The sequence below is a fragment of the Cibotium barometz genome, chromosome 50 (genome assembly GCF_041138505.1).
Source record: "Cibotium barometz isolate CiBa-2024 chromosome 50, ASM4113850v1, whole genome shotgun sequence".
NCBI lineage: Eukaryota > Viridiplantae > Streptophyta > Polypodiopsida > Cyatheales > Cibotiaceae > Cibotium > Cibotium barometz.
This window is the reverse complement of record NC_141095.1, coordinates 22,591,502-22,598,345: the sequence shown is the minus strand read 5'-3', so window position 1 is coordinate 22,598,345 and position 6,844 is coordinate 22,591,502.

The window sequence follows — 6,844 nt, the reverse complement described above, 5'->3', positions numbered from 1 at the left end:
GTTATGTATGTTCTTCTTGTAGAAGGGAGCTTTATCCCAAGATTCTGTGGGGGACTTACCAATCTAAAGAACCCCAGAATCAGTTGGATCTAAAGTCGGATTTGAATTATAAATAAAGGGACTTAACAAGAATTTTCGTATCGATAGGATCATGGATCGAGGTCGTCGTGGTAGGAATGCTAATCCCCAACTTGATGAGGAAGAGCTCGACTCGGATGTTCGTAAAACTCTTCATAGATCGCAGCGTGGACCTTTCAAAGGTGAAGGGGAAAACTTGGGCGAGGCTGTGGAGAAGTGGATCAAAGCAATGGAAGAATACTTCGATGTCACCGGGTATAATGAGAAGAGTAAAATGGCTCTTGCAAGGCTGAAGATAGTAGAAATAGCTAGAGTGGCATGGAGAAACCACTGCGAGAGACAAACCGTCTAGATCGGACCCCCAGACCTGGAATGATCTTAAGATTTACCTAAGGAAGAGATTCTGTCCTCCTGGATTTTTGGAAACCAAGATGAATGAATTCTTAGAGTTAATAACCCAAGGGAGAAGAACTATTGAAGTGTATTACCAAGCGTTTGCTCTCCTCCTCAAGTACTCACCACTGCTGGATGAAGAACAGCTGATGGCCAGGTTCATTTGGGGACTGAACGAACCTTTGAATATCCTAGTGAAGAATGCCAAGCAAGTTTCCATGGCCGAACTAGTGCGGATGGCAAAGGATTTCGCCAAGGCCTTCAATGTCAATGTCCTGCCGAAGCCAACACCATCATCTTTTAAAAGATTTCTAGCTCCAGAAGGTGATTCCAACCTTCCACTGCCTAAGAGACAACAAGGTCAAGCTCAGGATATGGGAAGTTTTAGAATGGAAGAAAGGTTCTTTTTCCGGAACTCAATCCCTTGGAATTCAACTTCAGAAGTTCCACCCTTGAACAAAGAAGTGAAATGCTATAACTGTCAAGGATTTGGACATCGCAGTATGGATTTCCCAACTCCTTTTGGATCAAGGTTTTCGGGGCAAGGAAGTAAGGGACCAAGATTCCAGACTCGAGCTCCTTTCTTCCAGAGTAATCAGGTTCCTTTCCGTCAAAATCAGGGAAATCCCAGAGGTATAGACCCTCTTACCAACCCTCAGTTTCAATCCAAAAAAGTAATGCAAGACCTCCGCCTCAGAATATGGGAAGTCAAAGAGAGATGTTTCCAAATTGGCCGTCCACTTCCAAGGCAGTAACGCTGGAAGCGATTGAAGAAGAAAAAGATGAAAGAGATTATACTCCACCTGCGAGATGAGGACATCTCGCATTTTTTAAGTGGGGTAGGATGTAAGATTCCTCCCTCCAGCTTTTGAGGTGTAAAGGTGTAAGAACCTCCCCTTCTGTTCTTGTAATTATTCTCCTCTATGAAATAGAAGAAAGATCTTGTTTTACCCTGTTTTGGCCTAGTGAGAGATAATGCCTAGTCTAGAGAGATAATCCAAAATTAAGATATCTTTGGATATAAAAATCCTCCTAGTGTCTAAAATGGATTCCCCTAAAATAGAAATTTAAAATGAAGTTTCCAATGTGCATTTGGAATTAATTGAAAATGTGTATAAAGAACCTTAGCCTAAGGGTCTACATTTTCAAAATTTTTTGGATCATGTCCAATTAAGGTTCCAATGGGCCAATTGGATTAATCCAAGTGTGGGGATGAGGTAAATCCAAAAGAATCAAAGAAAATACCCAAAAATGAGTAAATGCTCACATAAGATGAAGAGTTGACTGAGTACAAGGTTTATTAGTTAAAACTATGAGACATTACTAAAAAAATGAGATATTTTAGAATAATGATGCATTTTTGACACCTTGGTAAGGACAGAAGGACTCTTGAGGTAGGCGCCTATTTTACATGTGTGAAAGGTTCTTTAACTCAAAAAAATTGTGATATTTTTATCTCTCCTCTCTCTTGGGGATCAAACCAAATAAAAAAGGGAGCCAAACTGGTCCAAATCTTGTCCAAATTGAGTCAAACTGAACTTGGAAAATTCTAGAACCCAGTTGGACTTGGTTAGTGGCCTCCATCACCTATAAATAGATCCTTAGTCTTTTGTAAAAAAATCTGTGAGCTATACCATGCCAGTATTACATTAAAATAATCAAATTTTTTATTATCCCTTAAAAATCCTCTACTTTTGGAGAGCTTGGAGCTTCTCTCTCTCTTCAACAACTCTTGGAGTTTTCTTCTCAACTTACTAAATGAATTGATTGGTTGGGGGCTTCACTTCTAAATATAAAAGCAAGCTAAACCTTGAGGTAAGGAGGAATTTTATGGTTTTTGTTAATATTCTCAAATGAGTTCACTTCTCAACCCCTCTCAAGCTTTAGAAGTTTCTAATTAGTTATTTTTAATGCAAATCAAGCTTTCCCTAAGAATTTTAATGAATATTTAAGAAAAAGTTAATCTTTATGCTTAATTAGAATCCTTCTTATATATCTCTCTCTCTCCAAAAAGAATAGTCATTCCTATGGCTAATTCTTTAGAAAAAGAATGCTTCTCATTGATAAATTCTTATTTCAAAACCAAACTCTAAGCTTGTTAAGCTAGAGGATAAGAAAATGGTATTTTTATGCTTTTATGTTAACAAAATAATGATAAATTCTTTTAGATTATTATAAGTATTTAAAAAGCTACTTTAATTGATTCTAAATGTGAAAGAGATAATCCTATCATTTTGGGCAACGAGAAATAATAGAAATAGCTTAATCTAGTATAATAATCATAATTAAGTTTATGATTATGGCTAAATTTATGATTTAATTTCATAATTTGGATTTAAAATTAAGAATAGATCTTCTATCATAATTGTATTACAATGTCTTATTCTTTTTTAAAAAAATTAAAAATTATCAGTAATAGCAGCGAAGCTATGGTAAATTTTTTAGAAAATAATACATATCTTATTTTTATGCATAATGCTAAAAGAGGACTTCCTACCATATTCTAGGATTGGACATCCTATGCAAAAAGAATGATTTTCATCATATTCATGAGAAACAATTTTGTAACTATGCAAAATTAATTGATTATGAGAAAAGAGTAAATTTTGATAAATTTATTTTTATATAAAAAGAGGAATTTCCATGATAATTGAGATCCAAGTAATTAAATGGTAATAGAGGATTTTTTTTGTAAATTTGATTTTTATGCAAAAGAGGAATTCCCATGATAATTGAGATCCAAGAAATTAAATGGTAAAAGAGGAATTTTTAGCATAATTCAAATTATGAGTATTTATCAAAAGTAGAATTTCGAGCATTATTAATTTTATTGGAAAATATGGGTAGAATTTATTTTTGTAAATCCCATGAATCTTTTACTCAAAAGAAGAATATGAAATATATTCCACTTGAGAAATTTGAGAAAGAATATGAAAATATCCATTGAGAAAAAGTACCTTTAACTAGGCCAAGCAATTGGCAGAAATTTAGAAAAGTCTCATCGGTAGTATCGAAAGTAGAAAATGTTACTAAATGTGAATAAATGTGAATAAGATGTAAATACGATGCGATAAGAAGAGAATGCGATGTGATAAGATGTGAGTGGATGTGTAAATACGATGCGATAAGAAGAGAATGCGACGTGATAAGATGTTAGTGGATGTGATAAGATGTGAATGGGATGTGATGTAAATGGATGTGGATGTGGATGTGAAGAGATGCGGATGGGATGTGATGTGATGTAAATGGATGTGGATGTGGATGTGATGAGATGTGGATGGGATGTAATGTGAATGGATGTGGATGTGATGAGATGTGGATGGGTTGTAATGTGATGTAAATGGATGTGGATGGGTTGTAATGTGATGTAAATGGATGTGGATGTGGATGGGATGTGATTTGATGTAAATGGATGCGGATGTGAAGAGATGTGGATGGGATGTGATGTGATGTAAATGGATGTGGATGTGAAAGTGATGAGATAGATTGAGATGTGATGATATGTGAAAGGATGTGATGTGATGTAAATGGATGAGAATGAGATGTGGATGTGATGTAATGTGGATGAAATGTATGTGATGTGATGTGGATGCAATGAATGTGATGGATGTGAATGGGTGTGATGGATGTGAGTGGATGTGATGAGATGTGAATGGATGCGATGAGATGTGAATGGATGCGATGAGATGTGATGCCATTTAAATGGATGTGATGTGATGTGAATATGATATGATGAGATGTAAATGGATGTGAGTATGATGTGATAAGACGTGAATGGATGAGATGTGATGTGGATGGATGTGATGTGATGAGATGTGGATCTAAATGAATATAAATGAATGTGATGTAATGTGAATGGATGGATGAGATGTAAGGTGGATGAATGTGATGTGATGTGGATATGGGTACATGTGAATGGATAAGATGTGATGTGGATAGATGTGATGAGATGTAATATGAAGTGATTGGATGAGAATGGATGAAGATGATGGGAATACATATGACTGGATGTGGAATAAGTAATGTGAATTGATGTAGAAGAATGTGGAATAAAACGAGAAAGGATGTGGAACAATGTGGAAAGATGAGAGTTCGTTAGAAACTATATTTATGACTTGTTTTTAAACGACTGTTTAATGTCAAGAATGGTGGAGAAGCATTTTGACCTTCTCTTGTGAATGAGGTCCTGGAACTTAAGTGATAAAGTTGCAACAGCTGACGGAGAGTCAACGGAGGACGTCTCGCATGTAGCATGGTCGATCGAGGTCTTGACCAGCCTCGATTTGATTTAAATGATGAGCTTCCGGTACGGTGGATGAGGGACCAAGGAAGCAGCCTATGAGTGAAGCGCTAGGGCTAGAGGGTGCTGACCATACGGTGCTCGGGCCCTTGGTCGTCGAAGATACGCACGTGTGCGGCGAGAGAAAATGGAACAAGGAGTTAGAGTTGTTCTCTGCCGAGGGATTAGTCTCTTGTTCGGATATTCGTGGGGTGAGGCCCCGAGTGAGAGGCTCTACCCTGCGCAAGAAGTGCTACTTCCACTGCTTAGCACCCCCGAATTCGTTGCGCGGAGGGGGTAGGGATCTTTCACTTGGCAAGAGGTGAAGCACCAAATGCACCATTGTGACCAATTAATCCACCTATCTTGGGTGACCTGACTCCAATCTAAATGAATTTTCCAGGTATGATTTTACTCATTTTGGTAATGATAATGTAAAGCCCTGCGCAAGAAGTGCTACTTTCGCTGCTAGCACCCCCGAATTCGTTACACGGAGGGGGTAGGGATCTTTCTTTTACAAAGGGGGAGGCTTCTATTTATAGGAAAAAGTGAGCCTCAAACCAAGCAAACTCAGTTTGGTCAATTTTCGACCATTTTTGGGTCAGTTCAGCTTACTTTTTGGATCTAGTTTTGAAATAGGAGAGAGGAGAGATGAAATATCTCATTTAATTGATTTAAAATTGGGGGGTAATGATGAGAAAAAGGCGCCTAATTCATGAGGGGAGATCCCCACTTTGAGGTGTCAAAATTCAGTTTTTTTAAATCTTTTCTTTGGTCCTTAGTCCACTCTTCATCTTATGTGAGCATTTACTCTTTTTTTTTTTGGGGGGGGAGGGGGGTTCTTTTATTCTTCAATTTATCTCCTCCCTAAATTTGGATTAATCTTATTGGTCCATAAGAACGTTAATCCAAAATTTTCAAAAAATCTAGACCCTTAGGCTATAGTCTTTTGTGCAGATTATAATTTTTTTCTAATGCACCTTAGGAATTTCTTTTTAAACTTCTGTTTCAAGGAAATTTATTGTAATAAGAAAGGATATTTTTCCATCCAAAGATATCTAAAAACTGAATTACCTCTCTCTAAAACATTTTCTCTCTCTAGACCAAAACAGGTAGAAACAAGATCTTTTATTATTCTAAAAAGAAGATTGATTATAGGGGAAGAAACTAGACATCTTGAGGGGCTGGGGAGGAATCTTACACATCTGTTCTTTGATGAGATTGGGGATATGAGTCTGATGAAATACCCAAAACAAGGATTCATGGTCCTCTGTCATCTTCTTGACCTCAAATGAACCTAGCCACCAGATGTTCGTCTCAGACTGCACACTTTTTTGTGATTAATCTTTAGAATTCTTATAGAAAGCTTGATTTGCATTGAAAACAATTAATTTGAAACTTCTCAAGCTTGAGAGGGGTTGAGAAGTGAAATCTTTTAAGAATATTAGTGAAAACCATGAAATTACTTCTTCCCTTTAGATTTGGCTTGCTTCTTTATCTTAGAAGGAAGTCCCCAACCAATCAATTGGTTTAGTATGTTGAGAGGAAAGCTCCAAGGATTGTTGAAGAGAGAGAGAAGCTCCAATCTCTCCAAAAGTAGAGGATTTTTAAGGGATAATAGAAAATATCATTATTTTAATGTAATACTGGCATGGTATAGTTCACAGATTTTTTTACAAAAGACTAAGGATCTATTTATAAGTGAGGGAGGCCACTAACCAAGTCCAATGGGGTTCTATAATTTTTCAGGTTCAGTTTGACTCAATTTGGACCAGTTTGGCTCCCTTTTTTATTTGGTTTGATCCAGGAGAGAGGAGAGATAAAAATATCACAATTTTTTTAAATTAAAAACTCATCCACATGTGTGAATTAGGTGCCTACCTTAAGAGTCTCCCCCTCCTTATTACCAACCGCTAATTCTGGAGCCCTGCCCCAGCAGGTGTCCACCAAACAACAGTGCTCTACCCTCCTGAAGAGTTCGCATTTCCATCTGGGTGTTGTCCGCCTAAGCTTATCAATCGCCGACACGTCACCCCAACAGTAGCCACCTGTACCACCGTTGTTGGATTAGGGTTGCACAGAAAATAGACACAA